This window comes from Plecotus auritus (assembly GCF_963455305.1).
Source record: "Plecotus auritus genome assembly, chromosome: 5".
Lineage (NCBI taxonomy): Eukaryota > Metazoa > Chordata > Mammalia > Chiroptera > Vespertilionidae > Plecotus > Plecotus auritus.
Window position 1 is genome coordinate 16,380,487 of NC_137776.1, and position 25,788 is coordinate 16,406,274.

Below are 25,788 nucleotides of genomic sequence, written 5' to 3' on the forward strand. Positions count from 1 at the left end.
TATTTCTGGCCACTCTCTTCTGGCCTGCATAGTTTCTGTTGAGAAATCAGCTGACAGTGATATGGGCATTCCCTTGCAGGTAACTAACTGCTTTTCTCTTGATGCTTTTATGATTCTCTCTTTGTCTTTAGCCCTTGGCATTTTAATTATGATGTGTCTTAGTGTGGTCTTCTTTGGGTTCCTCTTGTCTGGGACTCTCTGTGCTTCCTGACTTGTAAGTCTATTTCTTTCACCAGGTAGGGGAAGTTTTCTGTTATTATTTCTTTGAATGGGTTTTCAATATCTTGGTCTTACTCTTCTTCTGGCACCCCTATAATGCAAATGTTGGCATGCTTAAAGTTGTCCCAGAGGCTCCTTACACTATCTTCATATTTTTGGATTCTTTTTTCTTTTGCTCTTCTGGTTGGGTGTTTTTTGCTTCCTCATATTTCAAATTGTTGATTTGATTCTCAGAACCCTCTACTCTACTGTAGAATCCCTGTATATTATTCTTTATTTCAGTCAGTGTATGATTAATTTCTGACTTTTCCTTTTCCATTTATTTGGAGGTTTCTGGAAGATTCTTGAGTAACCTTATAACTGTGGTTTTGAACTCTATATCCAGTAGTTTGCTTTCTTCCATTTCTTTCATTTGTGACATGTTTCTTTGTCTCCACCTTTTGGCTGCTTCCCTGTGTTTGTTTCCATGTTTTGGGTAGAGCTGCTATGTCTCCTTGAGTTGATAGAGTGGCCTTGTGTAGTAGGTGTTCTATAGCGCCCAGTGGCTCAACCTCCCCAGTCACCTGAGCTGGGCACTCTAGGTGCAATCCTTTGTAGGCTGTGTGCACAGTCTTGTTGTAGTTGAGACTTGATTGCTGTTGGTGTCACTGGGAGGAATTGACCTCCAGGCCAATTGGCTGTGAGGACCAGCTGCGACTACAGTGGGAGAGCTGCTGTGCAGGAAACACCCCTATGGAGCAGGACTTGCTTCAATGGGGCTTTGGTGCTCACTGAGTCTGCCCCTTGAGTATGTCTCTTAAGGATGTGTAGAGTTGTAATCTGTTATGGTCTGACACTGACCACTGGGTACACTGGCTCTTGGGACTCCAGGGAGGTGCAAAGTCAGCTCCTGCTTCAGAGAGATCTGCAGATTCCTTCTCTTTGTATTGGGTTTGCAAGTGCCCAGATGTTGACCAGCTATGAAGCAAGGCAGGCTGGTGCTGGTGCCAGGTCTTGGGCTTTTTATTAATAGGCTTGGAGCTCCCTGATGCAACTTCAGCTTATTTGAGAGATTTTAGGCTTGGGTCTCCCTGATCCAACTGCAGCTTGTTTGAGAGATTTTTAGCCTGAGCCAGGGCAAGCCATTCATATGCAAAAGCTGCTGCACAGAGCTTGGGTGTGGTTGTAAATTGGATGAGGTGGAGTCTTAGGGAATCACTGGGGCAGAGCAAACAGAAATAGTTGCCAGTCAGCCCTGCGACTGGGGAGGTCCCAGCATAGGAACAATGATCCCTGTGAGCACCTCTGTCTGGGAGTAAGCTGCCTCTGAGTTCCTGCCCTCATGCCAGACAATCCAGTTCCTCCTCGTATGTGTCTATGTTCCCCAGAGCCTGGCCCTGGTGCTGGAGCTCAGAGGAAGCAGGACTTTGTAAGTTTAGTTCATGATGCCAGCATTTTAAGAGGAATAGGCCTGGTCTCCAGCAGCCTCTGTGTCACTGAGCCACAATTCACACTGTTTTTTACAGCTGTAGTTATGGAGACTTCTTTTCCCAGCTCTGGGACCTTGGGCTACGCGTCTGGTGTGGGGCTAGGACCCCTTGCTCCTCTGGGAAGCCTCCACAGAGATGATCTCCCTCCCAGTCATCAGCCTGTTCCGTGCCTCCGCACCTCCTACTAGTCTCAGTGTGCTTTCTTCTTTACTTCTCTAGTTGTAGGACTTCCATTCAGCCAGCTTTCCATCGGTTCTGGATGATGGTTGTTCTGTATTTTAGTTGTAATTTTGATGTGGTTGTGGGAGGCAGTGAGTACAGGCGTTTACCTATGTAGCATCTTCCGTGAATCCTGTTGTCATTTTTTAATTTAACAATCTAAGGGAAAAGAGGTCACTGCCCCTGACTAAAAAGTTAGGTATTGAATGTTTCAAAAATTATTTTGGCTCATTGGTTGAAAATCGTTGAAGTAGATTAACCTTGTAAAAACACAAATCTGCCAGTATTCATGTCCCTGAATAAAGGCCTTTAGTGGCTGCCCATTTGTCTTCTGGTACAAATATAAATCATTCCATGACTTACAAGGTTCCCCATGGTCTGACTCTTGCCTGCATGCCTTGTTTCTCTCTTTTTTTAGACTATATGCAGTTTCTTTTAGTTCATGCTGTCACCCACCTTCCCCCTTTCTGGTTAATTCTGATTCATCCTACACATTCAAGGAATCCTTAACTCGAACCCTTTCATGTCCCTTTGCCTCAGAACACCTTTTTGTTTTTAATAATTTTAAAACTATCTTAGAATATTTACTATTTTATGTATACCTGCCTCCTCTACTAGATTGTAAGCCTTTTCAGAATGGAAAACTGGCTCTGGTTTTGGTCACCATTATAATATGCCCTGTAACCACTGAATTAATAAATAAAAGTAGGAGCGGCTATGGAAGGAGAAGGATATTAAATGTTTTTTTTTTTTTAACACTTTTCCCCCCTAAAATTCTAGGTGTATTTGTAAAAAGAGGTTAGTATCTCAAAATTATTTATTAAAAGTTTTTAAGGGCAGTGAGAGCGTTGTATCCAAATATTTAAATAATTGGCCTCATGCCCCTGCTTACTCTCCCCATGTAATGAAAAATAAAGAGGGGAAAAAAAACACAGTATTCTACAATGAAGCCCACTTTCTTTCATTGTATATAAGTCACTACCTTGAAATTGGTTTTCATCCTTTAAGAACAAAGGCTTGTTACTTTTTAAAACACCAAATAAGGAGACTTTTTTATGATAAACTTGAAAACACATAAACCTGGCTTCTATTATCAGTATTTTCTGGCTTTAATGAGTCTTAACAGATGCTTGTGCAAATGAGATTGCATTTTACTGCTATGTTGAGAAAAGGAATGGGTCAAAATTACTGTTTAAAAGGGGTTTCAAAGTTATCTGCCTTGCTGTCCCCCATCCTGACCCCCATTTCATCATAACAATTTTCCATTAGGTAATTATCTTAAATATGTTATGAAAATAAGGCAAATGTATATTATGTCACTATTGATTTTTAGTTTTCATTTGGAGCCCTTTTGAGATATTATTATTGATGCCCCTTGGAGCAAGTGTGTTTGGGCCATTAACTAGGGATTTAAGTTGGCAACTAGGTTTATTAAGGAAAAAATGGGACCCTTAGGATTGCTGCAGTATGTAACACCACGCTAAAAAGCATCAAGGAGCTGTTGAATATCATGGTTCTTGGCTTTCTGCTTCATTTTGGCCGGAGTTCTAGTGGGCAGAGCCCACCCTGAGTTACCATGGTCTTGTAAAGTGACCTGACTAAAGCTCAGGAGAAGTGACAGCTTGCTGTCCTTGCCTTTTGTTTCCCAAAGATTGAAAACAACTCATCAAATTACTGAGCGAGGCATCAACATGGAAATGTCTCTTCGTTATAAAAGAAAGAGAAGTTAAACACTAATTACTAATGACTCTTTGCCTACTAAAACCTTGAAGGAGGAGGGGAAAAAAAAGCAGAGGATTATGTAACAGGAATGAATGGTTGGGAATACTCAAAGGAAAGTTATTGCCATCACTGAAATTGCTTTGTCATTGTTTTACATCCAAGAATACATACCTGTGAATTTGTATAAAGTTGTTGCACTCTTCAATAGAATCTGAACATTGAGTTGGAAGGAAGTTTAGAAATCTAGTCTAATCTTGTTTTATAGAAAAAAAATAGCGGATTGCCAATTGTCAAGCAAAAGAAAGGGGTTCCAGGTGATTTTTATGTATAAAGTAGTCCCCTCTTATCTGCAGTTTTGATTTCTACTGTTTCAGTTACCCAAAGTAAACCATGGTCTGAAAATATTAGATGGAAAATTCCAGAAATAAATATGTTTTAAATAGCCAGCCCTTCTGAGTAGCAGGTTGAAATCTTGCACAGTCTCTATTCATCCTGACCAGGACTTGAATCATTCCTTTGTTAAGTGTCTCCAGCTGTATATTCTACCTGTCCCTCAATCACTTAGTAGCCATCTCGGCTCATCAGATCTACTGTCCCAGTATCTCTGCATTCAAGTAACCTTATTTTACTTAATAATGGCCCCAACGTCCAAGAGTAGTATTGCTGACTACTGGAATATGCCAGAGGGAACCCTTAAAGTACTTGCTTTAAGTGAAAAGGTGATAGTTCTCCATAGTGCGGATTAATTGCTTAGCTAAGATGGAAAGTTAATTGAATTTGTCATGGAAGACATGAACAGAAAACATACATGCAGGGTTTGGTACTATCTGTGGTTTCATGCCTCCACTGGGGGCCTGGGAACATATTCCCATGGATGGGGATAGGATCTACTGTATATTTTTTGTCTTTACATTCTTCTGATTCTCCCAACAATAGATGATGATCTTGATGGCTAGGATTGCAACCTTAGTTTCAGGAGCAGGATGCTGCTCTCTGACCTGGCTCAAGTCAGAACCTTTTCAAGGTGTCACAGTGTTTGGTCTGGTCTTTCTCCACAAGCTAATATCATCACGGGAACCATGTTTCATTCTGTGAATCCCACATTTTACACAATGACTGGCCAACTATTGTTGCTCAGTAATTATTCTTTGCTGAGAAAATAAATGATCAAAAACTGGTCTAGAGCTTTCTACTCAGCGACATTTAGAAGATTTATTTAAAAGTAGAAATATTTTCTTCATTCTTCTGAGTATTTTAATGTAGATAAATAGTTAATGAAAAGCCATTTGTCACAGAGTTAGGGACTTGAAGGCAAAGAGACTACAGCAGGGCCCTGGGGTAAAGAAAGCTATAGTAACATGTATATTTGAGGGTTTTGCATTAATTGTTTCCATAAAGTACAACTTTATAATATAATTCACTCTGAAATGTCTGGATTTTATTTAAAATTTTTTAGTTGGGGATAGAGATAGAGATACAATAGAAATGTATAGTTGTCTCCTCTTTTAAGGTGGGTTTGGCCTATAAAGTAAAAAAGTTTACAATTATTTTTAACAGAACCCTATGAAGTGTGTATGAGACATACCTCTATTTTATTTTATCTTAAAAATTTTAATTTTTTTCCCATTACAGTTGACATGTAATATATTAGTTTCAGATGTATAGTATAGTGATTAGACATTTTATATACCTGACAAAGTGATAAACCTCATAAGCCTAGTACCCCTCTGGCAATATACATAGTTATTACAATATTATTGACTAATTCCCTATTCTGTACTTTTCATCCCTGACTGTTTTTGCAATTGTAAATCTGGCAATTTGTAAATCTTAAGCCCTTGCATATATTTTTTAAAAATAGTATTGCGTATTTCCTCTTAAGATTTCATTAGGAGAATTATTACTATTTCCGGTTTGCTGTATTTATTCACCCCATGCAATCCTTGCAGTATTTCTTTCTGGTTTCACCAGTTGAGTGTGTACTTCCCAGTACTTTACGCACATTCACAAACCTGATTCATCGTGTTTTCTGACACTGAAACAATCTGGGGTCAGATTTTGAAAGGAATACTTATTGTCTTAGATGCAATCTTTAGTGGTTAACCCAAGTGAAGTTTGAGATACAGGCATTCTGCCAGGAGGTGAATGTAACCAAAGCAATTTTGGTTACAGCTGATTTGTGGTTTGATCTTTGGAGATGTACTTAACCTTAATCTAATAAGTTTTAGGAAGTCATTGCAATTCAGTGGAGCCAAATACGATAAGGGCCTAAAGACAGTAACTTTGCCACATATATTTTATCAGCTGGATAGTTTTTCTTAGCCAGAAAGGAAAATCATGAGTTCTTCATGTGGTCTATATGATATGGAATGGTAGAAAGGCAATCAGATAAGTTGTAAAATAATTAATGATTGATTATTCCATTAGCCCAGGAACAATGCATAATCTTTTGGAAAAGATTTTCTTTAGGAAAATGTTTTTCCATTATATTCGGTGTTCCCCAATTTGGAGATTAGTATTGCTATGAAAAAGAGACAGGGGGAAGGCATATATTTTTATATACGTTTTTACAAAAATATTACAAAATTTGTATGTTATATGTATTATGAATGATACGTTATTACACAAATGCATATTTTAGTACAAAAGTTAAATGTGCATATAAATAACAAATAGCAACTCAACTAAATCACAAAATATTAGGACAAAGGAGTGCTGCTTGAAGCTTGAAATGAGTGATTTTTAGACAAATAAAGTTTAGTAATATTTTACTACACAGTGAGTAAAATGCCTGGCAATTGTTATTTCAAGCTTACCTATGCACATATACTTTGAACTTATAAATAGGCACGAGGAGAGCATAGATTATTTTCTCAGTTCATATAGTAGCATTTCTGAATAAATTTGGCCATATCCTCTCTCTTCTAATAGGGATCACCTATATATATATATATATAAAAGGCTAAAATGCTAAGTGTCCGTCTCACTGGTCGCTATGACATGCACTGACCACCAGCGGGCAGAGGCTCAACACAGAAGCTGCCATGATGTGCACTGGCCATTTACAAAGAAAAGGCACTGCAGACCAGGTGCTGACAAAGCAACACTCTGCTTCCCCCAAGTGGGACACAGGCCTTGCCACCACCCCAAAGCGACAGCCCACCAAATCACAGCCAACACTGCCAAGACCCCATAGCACAAAATACAGTCCACAGCACAGCCCAGCTGGGTGCCAGGTAATGACATCACGTAGCAATGCCTGGCTTCCTCTCCTTAGCGACTAGCCTCCTTAGAGTTTCTTCAGCCCAGGAACACAACTTGCTTTGTAGCCAGATGCAAACATTTACACTTTAACCAAGTGTCTGTGAAGCATTTTCTCATGCCTCATCTCATTTGATCCTCACAGAAGTCCTGAAGTAGGTAGATAGGAGACTCGGTAGAATCCTATTGTCATTTCATTAGCCAGAAAACGGAGATTTAGAAAGCTTAGAAACTTGACCCAACTGAAAAGAAGTAAGAAGTTGTGGACCTTGAAAATGACTGCAGGTTTTCTCACTGTGCATAATATAGTCAAACACTGCTGCAGTTAAATATTTTACTCTTTGTTCTCCCTGCATGATATAATAATAATCTGCTTCGTGTTGATATTTACTGTTGTGTTGCTGACAATTACCTGAAAGAGACATTGGGGTGCTTCACTGGGCTGGAAAAAGTTTAGCTACATCAGAAAGCAGATCTAATTAAGCAAGTTTGTTCTGTATATATAAAAGGCTAAGTTGACTCGCGCATGTGTGATACATATAAAGCTCTCGCTGGCGCCAATTACACATGTGTGTTTTGATCTGTCATTGTTGATCGTGAATTTGGTTGACACTTCTTTTATAGAGAAAGGGCAAATAGTGATATTAAAATATTTCTAATTAATTTCATTTCAATGTGCATGAATTTGTGCACCAGGCCTCTAGTTTCAAATATAATGTGCAATAGAGACCTTTTGCAAGTGATGGCTTTTCACTGTTATGCTTCATTGAGTTGAAAGCATATTTTCCCTACCAAACGAATTTCTGTGTGTATGAAGAGGAGTGAGTTTTACTAGTAGGTCTATTCCTAATCTTGGTCCAGCAGACTGAAAAATTGATTTATAGTTATATATCCTTAAACATAATCTATTATAATGAAACAATTTGCATTACGTCATGAAGTATGGGTAAAGAAGGTTGCATCCTACCACGTTTTTATACACGTATACGTATCAGACAAATCACAAGTCAGTGAATATAAACCCACCTTCTAATCAGGTTTTAAAAATATATACTGTTAAAATTTTCTCTTTTATTTACTTACTGTAAAAATATAAATTGTGGCTGGAGTTTTATTTATTTTTTTATTTTAGCCACTGTACAACTCAACTGAAAAGCCAAGTGTTTCCTTTCATTCGTACTTTAATGCATTTGTCCTGAGAACACAATATTTTATAATATTAAGGCAAACATAATAGTTTAATAGCCATACATGTTTAGTAGCTCTATTCATATTTTGACTAAGGATATATATGATAGGAAAACTCTTACAAAACTTATAACCAGAAGTTATGTTAAATAGTGAGGTATAATTTAGAGGTCAAATCAATATTGCTGTGTTCAAAGGGGCACAGCCATCTTTCTGGTTTTATGCATATCCAATAAAAAATAAAATTTTTGAACTACAGTTCTTAGCTTTTATTCATGTATCAATTTTAAATAAGTATCAGTCTTTGTGTCTGTTCATTGTTCTGTGTTTTAACATTGTCTTTGACTTTAACACTATATAATTATCTCAACTTCTTTGGAATATAAATATAAATGACCAAAGTACAAGAAACATGAATAGAGTGGGTAACAATGGACTAGTATTCTAGAGTCTTCCATGAAGAGTCTCCAGGAAAATTATGAGAGTGTTAGTGTGAAGTCAGTACATGCTGAGTTTTTATTAGACAGAGCTTTCTATTTTCTCCCTCAGAGTGAAGGACATGTTCAATAGTGAAATGATCCCCCGCCCACCTTTTAGATTGAATGTATTTTATTACAGTGAGGATTTACCATCTTGAAAAGCAAATTTCCTATCTTCCAAGATAGAAACAAGGCACTGTAGAAGAAACGTATATTTAGAAAATACTTTTAAAACTGTTGCGAATTTTTCTTCCTCAAGGACACAATGGTAGATCCTAATTTTGGAAATAAGAGTCCTGTCCATCTAAAAGTGATAGCAGTCACTTAGAAATAAGATCCATTGACCTCTGACTTAAGATGGTCTCCCTTACTTTGGAATTAACCTTCTCAGTAAACAGATGCTAAAGAAAGCGGTCTATTTACAGAAGGAGGTAAACTAGCCTAACCCGCAGTTGGGCTATTTTCTTATACTGCTCTACTTATAATTCAGGAGGTAATTCAGGAAATACACTGCTGCTCTCCACAAGATGTCTTGACGGTGAAACATACTACCCTGGTCCGAGCCCCATTTCCCTAATGGTGATGGAAGCTGGGCAGAGAGCCCAGTGTAATAAAAACAGTCTCAGAGCTTTTTCACTAACCTTAGCCTGGGAAAAGCAACATTGGGGGTTTTATTTCTTGAAAAATACACAACGTCTATATGATTAAATGCTCTTCGTGTGTTTTTTTTTTCTCCAATCCCCGGCTGCACACTCCAGCCTTAATTGTGCCAGCTGTCCCCTTAACCCATCACCTAAATATTGCTCTTGAATGTAATCTGTCTTATTACAAAGCCTTTTAAGTTTTCTTTATTATAATTCATCTTTCTTATCCTAAACTAAATGTCTTTTCTCATTGGAGAAAAGTGAGCTCTTTGGAGGAAAATTTAAAACAAAGATTTTTTTTCTGCATATATTAAGGCAAATCCTTTTTCCTGTCTTAATTGAATTCAGTTAAGCGTTCAGAAACTTCACCACAAAGATGGGTTGAGCGGTTTTTCTTTGTAAATGAGGCCAAGTCTTGCTGGCACCCATGACGAAGGCCATACTGTGTGAGGGCAGGTTGCCAGCAGGTCTAACAGTCAAGGCCGGGGTTTGACTCCGTCTGCTCAAAGCTTCCTCAAGAGTCACGCAGCGAAGCCACCTTGCAGGCCAGTGGCATGCGTTCTGCACGAGTCTTTTTTTTTTTTTTTCTGCTTTGCAGATGGTAGATTTGGAAACAAAGCAAGTGATCCATTCACTTTCTCTTATGCCAAAAAAAATGAATGATGGAACTGGGGGCTGCTGGGTGAGAGGTAGTGAGTAACCTGGACCACTTTTACAACTTCTGAGACTTAAACGATTTCAGAATAAGTTATGTACCAAAGGGGACAACCAGAACAACCGAATATGAAGAAACCAAACTGTAACACATAGTGTGGCTCTATCTTTAAAAAATCAGTTAAAAATAAAGACAATAAAACAAGTATTTCTTTCCATTGCTTTAGCTACATGCACATGAGGTCTACTCTATGTCTAAATCCCTTTACAATTGTACCTGGTGGAGGAAAAAAGAACATTAGGTTATTCTTTACCAAAGCAAAGTGGCTTTTAAATGGCTCGTTAAGTCTGTCTCTGTCTCTATCTAGGTTTCCTTCGCTTCCACCTCTCTTGTCTTTTCTGTCCTCCCACTCTGACATTAAAAATATTGCTGGATGACTCTCATTCTATGGCCCCAGGGAAGTGCCACCCAGGCTGGTGTAGTGGAGCATGGTTTGGATCGATTAGGTGGGGGATAAACAAACAAAAAATCATGGCCAACACGTCATTATTGCTCCAGTTACCTATAAGGGAAGGACATTGTTTACAGTGGTTAGGAGCCTGGCTTCTGAAACCAAGCAGCACCCTTTTCACGTGATCTTTACTGCTAAATATGCTTATCTTTGAAAGGGGGGAGGTGACCAGAACATTATCTATGTCATTACTTTATGAAAAGGATCATGTGAGGTCATATATTGCAGGTATCTAGAAGAGAGCCCGTCAACTCAGTGAGTATTAGCTTATTTATCTAACAACTAATGGCAAACGTTTTAGTATTGCCACGTCTTCAAAATGTTCCTGGATATGTGAAATGCAAGTCACAAAGCCTCATGGAGAACATGAAACATGAACAGTACGAGATGGCTGTGTTGCGGACACCCAGCACATCACAGCTACTTGTCTCTCTCGTTGCACAACTCACTCTCCCATTGTGTGTCAGCAGGCATGTGTAAATAATTTAGTTCCTGCTTCTGTTTATCATACATTATTAAAATACCAACTTGCAGTGGCGGCTATTTTCGATACACTATAAGGTTCCACATTTTTATTTTGTTGGTAAGTTTCCCATTTCTTTTCTAGATGTATCTAAATGTAAATTATTTTCATCGTGTCCTGGGATATTTGTCTTAAAGGAGTTGCTCATATTTTGACTGCACACTATTGTAAATGGAATGAAATTAAATAGCTTTATAGACTTTGTGGGGTTGGAGACAACTTTGTAAAGAAGTATCTAGCATTTACCCAGTCACACAGTTTTATGGACTTGCTTTCACTTAAGCAGTTTTATTTATTGAGAGACAATTGTAATGAAGTGTTTTGAATAGTGAAAACAACAAATATTAACTTCGGATACCCTACCAGTTGCTGATTCATTTTCAAGTTACAAAAACAAGTGATTATTTTCTTGAAGCAGTTTTGAAAGACATATATATCTCTCATTTTTTTATAAGGCTCTCTATATAATTAGAATTAACAAAAGAAGAAATCCTGTGGATTTTCATTGAAGTTGGCATGAGTATCTGCTGAAATAATATTACTAATACTACAGATAATTTATATAAATCTTCATTATAGCAACTACATTGACATTTGCACTACTTTGTTCATGTAAACATATTTTTAAGTTTTGTAATTTTTTGCTTAATATATGGAAACTGTATAAATAGAGATACTTTTTTGATCATTGTCTGGGACTGGTCAGTAAAGAGCTTAACTGCTCAATCCCTCCATCCCCCAGCTGTCAGCCTGCTCTCTATGCATCTGTCTCTATTTTGCTGTTAGTTCATTTTGCTCATTAGATTCCACATATGAGTAAAATCATATGGTACTTGTCTTTGTTAACCAGTGTCACCCAATAAATTCTTAAAAAAGAACTTAAATTCTGAAGCTCAAATATATGGTACTTAGATTTGCTTGGTTAGTTCCTATCGGTAAAAGTAAGTAACAATGCTGATCTCAGAGAGTTCTCTGAGCCAAACGCATAATACACGGATGAGTAATACAAGCTCGGAGCCAACAAATTATAGAAAAATTCAGAGATTGTGGTAATTAAACACAGGGTATTTAATTTCTAGCTTGAGGTGGAAAAGAGCATAACTTTGCACTATATAAAACAATATTTTAGTTCTCAGCGTTTTATCACCCCCCAAAACAGCAGCCAAAAAAGTTTTTTTTAAGTTGTTAATGAAATCCCTAAGAAAGACTTGGTATATTATAACTTCTCTCAGCCCCAGCAGGTGCAGTCATTGAACATTCCAACCTTTTCAAATTGCATACCAAAAGAAAAATGAATTGCTAGTAGGAAGCCCAAAAGATGTTTGTAAGATTAAACCGATGAACCTGTTTTATTACTGCTGCTGCTTCCTTTGCTTTACTTGAATATGTCATATAAATTTGATTAAGGTCTGACAGATGAAGCTGCACTTGTTATTTTTTACAATTTTTCTCACCATTCATTACTTAATAATACACATCTTGAAATAGCCGATAGGGTTTAAGTGAACATGAACATGGACTAAAAGTAATTAATAAAACTTAAACCCAGTATATGATCACTATATCAAAGGGAAAGTGTGATAATATTCTGCCAAAGATGAGAATCTTCCTTAGAAAAGGGAAAAACAGAACTTTAGAATACAGTATAATAATTACTAGACTCCACTACTTCTATAGCTAGTTGACTTTATTAACTGCAACCTTTTATTCCATTTGGAGGTAAATTACTAGATTCTAGTTTACACAGGGACAGTAAAACTATGGTATACTTTTTGTTCTTATACACTTAATTGTGAATAATATTGAATTGCTGGCTGAGTCTATGAATTGGATACCTGGTAAAATTTTCACATATTCCTACCAGCTAGTATTGCTTTATTTGTTGTTGGAATCACACATTATTGGCTTTGAAAAGTGACTTGCAACTGAGATGACCTAAAACTTTTTTTTCTTTATTACACACTTAAGTTATAGTCCATGGGCAGGCATTGACCAAACATGGACCTGCTTTATATGTCAGTCAAAACAAATTATTTGAAGTTAACAAGATTTGCTATCAGTATTTACTCATAATCTTTCACCTATAAATGGGGGTGGGGGGGTGGGAACCTTAACTCAAATGAGTAAACTAAAATAAAAATAACCAGGAATGCTACTTGTACACATGGCAGGGTCCAGGTTTTCCAATGGGACCATTGTATCAGTCTTGTTCTTCCCCTTGCTCTCACATATTTGTGTTCTCTCTCTTTCCTTCCAACCACCATCATTCTCTCTTCATCCCCTGTGTTCTGCTTCATCTTGAAGTCCTGGCTTCATCCTGAGGCTTTCTCTCCGCAGTGAAAGATCAGGGACAGTAGCTTCAGGCTTGTGTGATTGTAGCACAGAGTTAACCCAGAAGAAAAGAGACAGTATCCCATGCAGCATTCACGTTTTGAGGAAGAACCCTTTGGCCTTTGTCACAAATTGGGTTTTTATGAGGCTGACTCTGAGATGGAGTTTAATTTACAAGATACTTGTTGGTTCAATGTCTGTGCAAGAGAGAAAGAAACTGGATTGATAGAAGGAGAAACTGAGCTTTCCTGCCGGCCCAGTGACAGCGCCCCCCACAGCTGGTACAGTATACCTATAATGGTTCCTGTTTATATACAAGGAAAAACGCATTTTTAAATTCAAGGCCCAAATCTCATAATTCACTGTTCATTGTCCCTTATGGCAATGCCAGAGTTTGTGGTCATCTTTTGAAGTATTTCCAAAAGTTGGCGTGTTTTGCATTCAGAGAGCACGCTCCATTTACATCTAACTATCTTTTTGTCTGGGGAGGATGAATAGAATGCACGGAGCCTGGAAAGGTGTGTGACAGTTGGGAGAGATTTTTGTCAAGGCTGGAGCCCTTCCGGAAGATGGATGATGCAACATTTTCTGCCAGTTCCCTTAGCTTCACCCAGGTTATCATCCCACCTGGAAACTTGGTGCTGGACTGCGTGGTGTTTCGGACAGCGTAGATGACCTTAGGACATTCCTTTAATCTCCCTCTTATCTTCCTAAGTATGATGCAAAGACAAATTCATATGCATTTGGAAAAAAATGAGTTTAACTCTTGTGGGTGCCGTTGGTGTTGACTGTGAAAACAATAAACTCCCTGCCCCGGAGGGCAGCAGGAAGCACAGGCTGCCCTCTACAGGGGTGGACATTTGCTGATATGTGGTCAGTGGGTTACATTTCGCCACCAGGAAGTCAAGGCCATTTCTTCGATGCATCATTCCACAGAATCTTACCTTTCCCAGTGAATTTGCTTGGGAGCAAATGACTGCCAGACCCGAAAGACTTACTTTGTGTTTCCACTCTGCCTTAGAGCAAGTTGGCCCTTTTGATTTGGGATGGCCAGGAAATAATGCTCCTCGATTATTTAAAGGCCCCCTGTCAGCCATTCGTTAAAAACCATTCTTGAGAAAGAACTTAAATCTTCTAGCTCGGTTCCTGAAGGCACACTGACATAGGCAGAGGGAAGCACAATAGCAATTGTGCAGCGAGACTGTGACCGGGACACACACACAACAGGAGTTGGTAATTGGCTTCCTCATTACAGACAGGGAGAGAGGCCTTTGACTTTCTCTAACTGTTAACGAGTGTATATAGTTACTCTGCTGTGGCACCAGGTCGTCAGTCGCCCAGTGCTGAGAAGTGGCAAGGTGACCTGCTGTGCGGGTTAGTTCCGGCTTCTTCCTGTGAGTCACATGGGGCAGAGCTTGCGTTGCCTGGCTGCTGTCAGAGCTTATTCTCCCCTCAGTTCCCTGGCTGAAGACGTGATGCACCAACAGGGATTCTGCGAGCGGTGATGGTGATTGTAAATAATTTTGTGCCTGGCCCAAGCAAGAAGGTTTAATCACTTCATTATGGATGGATTATAGAACCCACCTTCTGTAACTTCTTTTTTTAATTATCATTAGGTCAAAAGTTGGGAAATGAAGCATATGTTGTTATTTGGAAACATTTCATGGCATGATGATATAAAAAATTAGGTCATTTGTTTTTCTTTGCCTTTTGATTATTTTTGTCCTTACATGACATTTGACACTCTGGCAAGCTAACAATTGAGGAGAGCCCATTACTAAAGATTACCTTTCGTTGGGAAGCAGGTGTCATGCCTGAGAGTCAACTAAATCTAGGTCAACTGAGGTATCTTAGCTTACAGGATTAAGCAAGTCTTTATGTGGAAGAACTTAAGTCCTACACATGTAAGATCTTAGTTCTAGTGTTGGCAGAAGTATTACTACTAAAACCCCACCCCACTCCCCTTTTGTGCACTTTCAGACTCCACATGAATATGTTACCTTTACACTTTTTAACTTAAGGAGTAATTGTAGGTCAGGGATCTGCTGGTTGAAATGTTCCCGTTTGAGAGATCATCAGGTGAGGGTCTAGTTTTCTTGCTTTGATAAATGTAATTTCAGCTTCTACTTCTTTCTTGCTGCTGACATTGGGGATAGAAAGAGCTCCCGACCATCATTCACTCACCCCTTACCCTGCTTTATTTTCTCCTAGCAGTCATGACTCTCCTGTGTACTTGTGCTTTATTAGAGGGATGCAAGTTCCAAACGGGCAGGGACCTTGTTAACTTACTGACCACCATTATATCTCTGTCCCTAGGTAAGCAGGTATTCAAAAGTCATTAGTAAAAAGGGTAAATAACTAACTCCCAAGTGCACTCCATTTGTTGGGAAAACAGTCTTAGAGTAAAATCCCGATGAAGCAGTGTCTGGGACCACAATCAGGCCATAAACATTCCAGTTAGCTAGACAGCAGTAATTCAATTATATGAAGCATTAAATTGACAGGATTAGAACTTTAACCACCATTTGAATATTTTCCTTATAGATTTAAATAAATGGCTGAAAATGTATAAGTATACAACTGCCTATATGTGAATTATAGGGAAAAGATGTACAGTTAATTTAAGCTATTTTCATTTTGCTATAATGCTTTTTGGTCCATTGTTGCTTTGGGGGAAATTAAAGCTTTAACCCTTGGTTAGTGTAGTTGAGGGATGGTGGAGTCTGAGAAAGTACTTACTATTTAACATGTGTAACTGCAGATCTGTTTCCTACATTAATGCTTTTAAACTTACAGGAAACCTTAACTTTTGCTGCAGCTACATTTGTTCCAGACATAGGATTTCTCATTGTTATGTACAAATTCTGACCTTTTTTTTTTTTGTCCCTTGTATGTAACAGGAAATGCCATATTAATATTAAATGAATGAAAATGTTCTTTATAATAAATACTTTTAAAGTCAGTCATTTTATACCTCTTTTTGGAATTTGCAATTTTTAATTAAATTATGCTGGAAATAGCTATAACAACATACGCAGGAGTTAATGGCACCAGATTCACCCGGAGAGAGCCTCTGCCTCAGAGAAGTGGGTCCAGCAATGTGTGGAATGCTCCAACTTGGCTTGTTAGTGCCTTCGTAGAGTTTTCAGGAAATTAGAGCTTTGGGGAACAGATTTGCTTTATTGTTTAAGGATCGCCTGTAGCTGTTTTCCCTTTGAAATGCAGGTTTCACTGAGATGACAAATAAAAAGTTTGGTAAGGCTAGGAGAAGGTGTACTTTCCGAATTTGAGAACAATCTAGATTGTGGCATTAATCTTTGTGTGTGTGTGTGTGTGTGTGTGTGTGTGTGTGTGTGTGGCATTAATCTTAAGAGACATCTTGATGTTAGGCTCAAGCAGCATATTGCCTGTTCGATAGGTGCCTCACATGTATCCCACACCATTTCAAAATTCACTTGTAAATCCAAGTACTAAGGAGATGGTGCTCTGCTGAAGATTTTGAACAAATAATGCATTCACTTTACTAAAATAATTTCAAAGGAAACCTCAGATTTTATTTTATTATTATTTTTTTTTAAAAAAATATTTTTATTGCTTTCAGAGAGGCAGGGAAAGGGAGAGAGAGAAGAGAGATAAAAACATCCATGATGAGAGAGAATCATTAATTGGCTGCCTCCTACACACCCCACACTGGGGACAGAGCCCGCAACCCAGGCATGTTCCCTGACCGATAATTGAACCGTGACCTCCTGGTTCATAGGTCAAAGCCCAACCACTGAGCCACACTGGCCAGGTGGAAACCTCAGATTTTAAAGACTGGTGATTTGAGTGAGTAGATAGGTTCTCATATTGCAAGAAATAAGCTTATTGGCTTTTTCGGATTCCATCATCATTACACTGTATCATCTCATTATCAAAATAAATGCAGTGTTATTCAGATACAGTGTAGGCCTCAAATAACTCATACTACTTACTGCTGAGTTTCATCATAAGCCTTGCATAAGTTAACTTCTTAAACTATATATATGCCTAACACTGATAAAATAAAAATTACAAAGAAGAAAAAAACCACAAAAGGACTTAGGATGAGGCTACGAATGGCCTTTTTGTCATAGACATTTAGGTAGTTTCAGCAAAAAGTTGCTTAAAAAATAAATACTGCTTTCAAAATGTTTGCGTTATAAAAATCTTAGAGAAGGAACTACAGGAGAATGGGCTCTTTTCACTTCAAAAATTTTTTATTTGTTCTCTTTCAGTTTTTCTAAAGCATGCTTACCCATATGGTATTACCTGAATTTGAATATACCAGAATTCCTTAAGGAATTAAGCAGCGAAGAAAACCCATCAGTGCCATAACTTAAAAACAAAATATTAAAAGAAAATACAGTTGACACTTGACAACACAGGGGTTAGAGGTGCCGACCTCTTGTGCAGTCAAAATTCTGTATATAACTTTTGACTCCCCAAAAACTTAACTAATAGCCAGTGTTGACTGGGAGGGAACTTTACCCATAACATAGTCAGTAAACATTTATTTTGTTAACGTCTTTATATACTGTATTCTTACAATAAAGTAACCTAGAAAAATGTTATTAAGAAAATCATAAGGAAGATACATTTATAGTATTATATGTATTTATTGAAAAAAATCCGCATATAAGTGGACTCACACAGTTTCAACTTGTGTTGTTCAAACCAGGTACTCAGGTTTCCTCCCACCTCCCAAGGATGTGCAGGCATGTGAATTGTGTCTAAATCGTTCCTGTCTGAGCGAGTGTGGGTGGGAGTGGCCCTGTGATGGCAGGGGTCCTGTCCAGGGCTCGTTCCTGCCTTGTACCCTGAGCTGCTAAGACAGGCTCCAACCACCGGTGACTCTGAACTGGAATAAGTAGGTTGGAAAGTCATTCTCTTACTTGTTTCTATTCTTTCTCAAATGAATATGTAGCTCACATTTGTTTCAATGCTTAATATTAGAAGTGTTTTGGGTTTTTATTCAGAAGTTTGGTGATGTTTTTGTGACCAGAAATAGGACCTCGGATCTTAACTCTCATTTATATCTCTTAGCCGGTGGTACACATCTCTCACCCCAAGTCACAGTTTCCAAGAACCTATGGAGGACCTTCGGTGAGGACTTACTGCACTATAGTTTTCCTGAAACAAATTCCATGACTGAGTCATTTGAAAATTATTCACTTTAAAGGTGTTCTTATTATTATTTCTAGTTCCTGCATCACCTGCTCATTTTTCTCCGGTGTTGTTGCAGTAGATGGGTGAATGAGATACAATTTCCCAGCATGGCACTGGTCCTCCTCGGCCTTAACCTTTATTTCCAGTCATTGTTACAGAACCTACAGTGAACATGTCAAAGTACCGAACGTCCTAGTAAGAGGCATACCTAAGTGCCTAGCCTCCTATGCTGTTGTGTTATGTGAATAATACAAAGTCTAGAGGTGCCCATGACTCAGCCTCTTTTTCCGGGGGGTGACTCATGCGACATTTATGCATCCCTGACTTTGTGCCGTATACCACATTATGCTACAAACATGGATTTGCGGGGTCACTGACCCAGAGTAGCCCACAGCCTGGGAGGCAGGATATGGCATTCATTAAGAACAATATGGGTTTACACACAGCCAGGACTCTATGAACGTTATAGCTATCTCAAGGCAAAATGTGATTAAATATTCCATAATGTGGGCTGGCTAGACAACCTGAGTCTATGATCTGGAACATATACATACACTTCTGGTTCTATCTTGATATATTTTAGCCTAAATATATCAGCACAATTTTCATTCCTTTTTGTTTTGTTTTAATTTTAAGTAAGATTTCACTCTTTTGCATATCACATATGCCCCATGAATAGGTTAAGTGTCTGATGAATACCTTCCCTTGCTTATTCTGTAGGAAACTGAAATATAGCATGAATAAAAACTTTCCCTATCATTCTCTACTCTTGCTCAGCGACCTGATCTTCCTTCAGCCTTCCCTGTTTCTAAGAGTGACCCCATCTTCCTGGGAGACTGGCTCAAATCCTCTGAATTCTCTTGGTTCCTTTTCTCCATCCTGTGCCTTTCATAACCAACCGACCCCTAAGCCCCTTAGGTTATACACACTGCTGTGGGCTGAGCTGTGTTGAAGCCCTAACCCCAAGTGTGACTGTACCTAGAGATAAGGCTTTTAGGAGGTAGTTAATGTCAAATAAGTTCACAAATGTGGGGCCCTGATTTGACAGTGACTATGTGAGGACACAAGGAGAAGGCAGATGTCTACAAGCCAGACTCCAGGAAGAGAGGGCTCTTACTAAAACCAGGTCAAGCTGGCACCCTGATCTCAGACTTTCAGCCTCCAGAACTGTGACAAATATATTTCTGTTGTTAAAGTCACCCAGTCTGTGGTACTCAGTTATGGCAGCCGGGATGGACTGGGACACTGGCCTATTGCAGTCCTTAGAGCATTCTTCCTTCTTTGTATTGACAGTCTCTACCTGAATTGACTGGTCATTACCATTCACATGGACTTCTGAAGGAGGGCTAGTCTCCTTTAATTCTTCTCATCTCTGACCCAGTCTATACAGTCCTACCAGATTAGATGTCCTAATTATACAACTGTTAACATAAAACCTTCAGTGGTTCACGTTAGCACACAAAATTAAACATATTTAACTGTACAGCCTCCTCAGCTTTTCATTCAAGGTCATTACTCCCTATAAAGACCCAGCCTAGCCTTTCAACCAGTTATTGCTCTTGTGTGTGCCTCTAGCAGGTGGTACTGCAGGGGTTGTTCCAAACATCCCCTGGGCTTTGCTTCGTTCATTACTTTGTTTCTGCTGAGTTAATGGTCTGAGTTGGTCTCCTTTCCATTCCATCCCCAGCAATCAAAGTCCTTTGCCTCTTTCAGGGCCCAACTCAAATGCACCTTCTGTGAATCCTTATCTATATAACAGGATTTCATCTTCTCCCCTTCTTTCATCTCCGGTAGCTCTTTGCGACAAGCAGGCGTGTTCTGCTTTGTATCATGGCCTTTTGTCTTTTCATAACCACCTCCATCCCACTAGAGTCTAAGCAAGCTCTTTGATGACAAAGAACTTCGGATCTCTGACACAGTAAACAAGTGTATTAAAAAGAAAACTTCTATGTGTTTTAAAAACATAAAGATTACAAAGAAATAAGAGCACAGATGTATTTAAAGACTAGAATTTATTTTTAATTTGCCTGCCAATGGCAATATTCCCTGAATTTGTATCTGTAAAACGAAACTCAAGCAGTCACTTTTCTGTTACTTATGTGGTAACAGTTTCTGTAAATTGAGACTCAGGTGTCACTTGAAGAAGGGAGAAGCACAGAACGCGTGAGAGGTGGCTTTTCAATGGACAGTTGACCTTGATAAACTAACACCTAAAATATGTCTGATGCTTTTCGTTTTTATTCCTTACTAGAGGCCCGATGCACAAAATTTGTGCAAGAGGCTCGGCCAGCCCTCGCAGCCCCAGCTTCGTCCGTCCGGAGGGTCTTCCAGTTGTTCGGTCTAATTAGCATATTAGCTCTTTATTAAGTATGCCTGGTTACAGGATAACCAGGCATACTTAAGCTTGCTGTAGGGTTTATAATTTGATCTGACCATCACAATATGATTTGTAATACGTAGGTATGAGATCATGTCTCACTGGAAAAAGAGGAAGATAAAAGCTTTAGCAATTAACTCTCAAGATTGTTTTCTGACATTTCCTTTGTGTGTGTGTGTGGGGGGGGGGGCGGTGGAGAAGGAGACTTAGAGGATGGAGAAGTGGTGCTTTTAAAAGGCTGCTAAGTTAAGCTGACTAGGAGCAGATGCTGACTCTGCTCCTAGGCAGCAGATAAGAATTTTATGTGAGTTATGCTTAGGGCATTGTTTAGCAAGACGCCACACAGAAGTCTTAACCTGTGTGTTTGAAATGGCAGATGTTCACAGGGAGGATTGAGCTTTAGGGCTACATAAATCTCCACTATTCTGGACCTATTTGCTTAATAACTGGGTTGAATGTGTGTGTGTGTGTGTGTGTGTGTGTGTGTGTGTGTGTGTAGGGGGAGTTAATTTACAAAGCAGCTGCTCTTGATGCTGCAAATAGAAGTGCCCCCCTTCAAATGAGAAAAGCAAGCAAACAAAACCCCTAAGAGAACTTGAGTCCATCAGCTCAAAACGGAACACCTCTTCTTCCTCAGAACTTTGTTTCCATTAAATATTTTTGATGCAAGTCAGGTGGGGCAAGGGTGGGACTTTTGTCTTATTTCTGCCCAAAGGGGGATGTTCAACTGTTTATTGAAATTTGACAACGCACCAGAAAGGTACAATAGTAAGCACCTTCATTCACTTAACCAATACCTATTGATGCTCTTCTGTGTGCTCTTCTTTCGCTAAGCCTGTGGATTCAAGTGCAAGGTTCACGTATCTAAAATAACATTCCTATTTGAAATGAAGTTTATATTTGAATTTTGCTGTTTTGAAAAAAAACACACCACTAGAAGTTCTGGAGATGGGACAAGGTTGGGGGGCAGTGGTGGGAACAAGTTGGAATGTCTCCCCAATCACATAATGAAACATGAAGCCTGAGTTTTTAAAAACTCCTCAAGTAATCATTTTGGTTTTGTATGAAAGTATATATTGAAAGTGACTGTAGAAAAGATAAAATCCAATCTCCTTAGAAGAACATGAAAGATATCAGGACGTTGATCTAGTATGCCAAAGGGCTTTGAGGGAGAAATGGCTGTGGTCAAATGGTAAACTGAGGTTTAAAACCGCCACAAACAAATATGCAGTTGTCTGAGGTCTTCCCATGGCTCCCGGCAACAGGGAAACCAGCCTTTCTCAGGGAGTGATGATTGGTGATCAACACGGTTAAGGTGTACTGAGGGGAAGTAGTTTGCCACCCTAAAATGTGCTTTATGAGATATTGATTCTTTTAGGCTGGTTATTTTTAAGAAACAAAAGACTCAAAGAACCTTTGACCCTCCCTTTTACTTGCCTAAAGGAAGCAAGCTATCACCTTAGTACAATCTATAATAATAAAAGCATAATATGTTATTTAGACCAGACAGCTGAACGACCTTCAGGACGTCCTTCCGGATGACCTTCCGTAGGAAGCCAGGGCTGCAAGGGCCGAGGCAAGCCACCGCAGCTGCGAGGGCCAAGCCCCTTGCACGAATTTCGTGCACCGGGCCTCTAGTATACACTAAATGTGGGACACAAGAAGAAACCAAGTGAAGTCTGTTAGTCTTCCCTCCGTGTCCCATGGTCCTGGGTCAGCGGTCGGCAAACCTCGGCTCGTGAGCCACATGCGGCTCTTTGGCCCCTTGAGTGTGGCTCTTCTATTTTGAAGAAGTGGTGTTAGAAATGTAAGTTTAAAAATTTTGGCTCTCAAAAGAAATTTCAATCGTACTGTTGATATTTGGCTCTGTTGTCTAATGAGTTTGCCGACCACTGTCCTGGGTGGTCCAGCAAGAATTTGTTTTCCACGTGTTTGCTCTTTCTCCTCTGCCTGTGAATTGCCCACTCTCCCTTTTGAAACCCCAGACTCTTACCTTCCTCTCCTTAGTCCAAAATGACATAGAAGCCTCAACTGCCCAGTGGGTCCTTGTGTTCCCTCTTCCCTGTATGTACATATATCATCCATTTGGTCGTTTTCTCCTGATTATCTGTCCTGTGTTAATTTGATTATTAGTCCTGCCAGAAGAAGTTAGGATAGAAGGGAAATTATTTTTCAACCTCCACAGCACATACATGCAGTGTGCCCACCACTTGTGTTGTGTGTTTCATCCCCCAGAGTTCATGTGTACTTTTTTTTCCAAGTCTTTAAAAAAATTATTTTCCCATCACCATTTACGCAGTGTTTGCTTTTATATCATAAACCATCTTAAAAAAACAATTTTGCAAACTTAATGGTATCGTTGAAAGGAATGATCAGTAATCTAATATTGAAACTGTGAACTGCTTCAAGCTAGTAATTTGTATGGTGCCTGATGGATGTTGCTGTGTTTTTTTATATATTGAAAATATTTCGCCATTCTCTGAATTTACTCCGGTGTCTTAGGGTACTACGGCAAGCAGTTTGGGAACTGTTGGCTTTATAGCAAAAAAAATATTTATATCAAAGTAAAATAAAGGCAGATGCTTGAAGTGGAGGCGGACATACTAAAGCCATTACTCTTAGAAGTCCTCAGAGTGTCCCCAAATCCTTTTCAAAAAATCTCCACAATTTTATCCACATATCATTTATTCTTTTATGATAAAGTTCACTTTTCTTCAGCCCCTGCCTTAAGATAAAAAATCAAGAATTTTATTTCTAATAATTTTTTTACTAGTACTCTATTTTTTTAATAAAATATGTATATTGAAGGTGTGCAATGTGATGATTTGATATACCTATACATAGTGAAATGATTACTACAGTCATGAGAATAACCTATCATCTCATTGGAATATATGAATATTACTTTAGACTATTCTTTTCATTAAGTAGTTATCACTATAGTTTAATTTAGCTCTTGGACTTAACCTAGGTGTCCAATAATGACCCATTTCTAACATGTCATGTGAACATATTCTAACTTCCAACCAGTTAACTCATAAACACATGTCCAGAAGCTAACTTTTTTTAAGCTAAGTTTTTTTTTTTTTTAAATTGGAGATTTAGCCATAGATGTGCCCTGCAGCAAGTCAAGAATCTCACTCTATATTATTTTAAAGTTATATTTTTTACTAACTGTCCAAAAGACAAGCTGACTTTTGGTCCAGTCCTTTTGAGTTTGCTTTTGTCCTGAGTTTTCCTCCTTCGTTACTTTCATTTGACAATGTGCTTCTCAGCATAGTTTAGTGGCAAGGCTTTGTATAAAGAAGCAATGGGACCATGGATAGGTTGCCATTGAAATTGTCTTTGGTGACTGTTTTTTTGCCTTTAGATGTAAGATTATTGATCCTGGTCTAAAAATCTACAGACTGTCTGTGGATGTTAAATCCAATTAAGAATCCAAATGATCAGCTTTATTATTTTTTAATTAATCATCTTTCAAGATAAATGTTAGTACATTGAGTACAGAATTTATTTAAAAAAATTGGTTGACATTTCAGAGTATAAGCATGAGAATTGTTCTACTGTAAATAAAAACTGCTGAAAATAAAAATAGGGCCTAATTACCATAGTACCCCAGGGCGCCACATCTAATATATGTTTTTAAGTGAAATCTAGAAAATAATTTTAAGCTTAAAGTTTTGTAACTACATAACATTCCCTTATTTTAAATAAATGTGTTGTCAGCCAGTAAATTTTATGGTGCAAGAAACCAAGTAATTTTATCTTCTCCCTGAGTACAATAAAAAACTAAGTCATTTGAGTGATTAAATTTATGGGTTGCCTTTCTGTTTATCTTTCAGACTTCATTGATCTGATCCAAGCTATCTTGTGACTGCTGGCTGGAATTAAGGTTGGTGGTGTGTTTATAATATTGATTGTGAATAAACTGTGAAATAAAATAGAGGTATCCAGGGCCTTTGGACAGCTGGGTCAGAATAGCCTTGCAGAGTGTGGTAGAAAGCTGAGCTTAGACCTGGATACATCTCAGACTTGGGATGTTTAGAAATGTGTTTTCCTGAGCTGTGTTTGTTTTTGTAGTACTGCACTCGTTTTGATTATGGAGTGTTTCACTTATTTTGATTAAATAAGAAGACCCAACTCAAATTCATTTATTTAATAACCACGCGTATGAAAAGAATGACTTCTTGGTGAGGCTAACTCACAATTTAAATAGTCAGCTTTCTGATTTGGCAGCACAACACTTGAAGCCCATGATTTGATAGCCACGTTTCCTGAGGATGATAGTGTTGAAAAATTGTTTGTCAATTGCAAATTTCATTAATTAGCCGAGGTTTAAGATGCCATTCCTTTTGTTCTATTTTCTCGTTATTTGGTTTTATGGGAGATCCCAAACCAGCTAAACTGAGTTTAGTGTAATGGTAGAGTCTTAGAGGGCACTCACAGCAGGAGGCATAGAATTTCATTTATCCTTTCCATTTTCTTCTCTAGGACATACATTCAGATTTTAAAATAAAATAAACCCTGATTGAATGAGGACTTTTGTTGCTCATAAAAGAGCAACATATCAGTTGTTGCGAATCTCTTTGAATAGGCTTTTGATGAATAGTTAACATAAAGGAAAGCACTGGCTTTTCCTATGTGCTTACATTAATCGGAATTTAGCCGTCAACACCTTCAGTTAGCCTTCAGATTGCAATGTCAGGCACAGTGGCCTCAATTGTGCCCTTGCTCTTCTACCCAAATACAAAACATGCACACAGCACGCGTGTGCGCGCACACACACACACATGCACACACACACACACCACTATTTCTCTCTTTCATACACAAACTGTGTTTTGCTATTCTTGAAATCTGTGTAGATTGTAGCAAATATAATATGTTAAAATAATGCCTACTGATAATTAGCAACTTATCAAGAAAAAAAGTGAAATATCCACACAAACAATAGTTAAAAGTCTCTTTGTAACCAGTAATATAATGTGTTCATATAGTTTGGT

At 38.5% G+C, this 25,788-nt stretch overlaps 1 protein-coding gene across 6 annotated transcripts in view; it reads left to right on the top strand.

The window, feature by feature from the left end:
• The window catches only part of MAP2 (microtubule associated protein 2), a 238,807-nt gene that overhangs the window by 41,904 nt on the left and 171,115 nt on the right, over positions 1–25,788 (top strand). For all 6 annotated transcript variants that reach the window (XM_080667398.1, XM_080667404.1, XM_080667391.1 and 3 more), the window contains exon 2: positions 24,628–24,677. The gene's annotated coding sequence lies outside the window, so the exon portion shown is untranslated. The remainder of the gene's footprint in view (positions 1–24,627; positions 24,678–25,788) is intronic.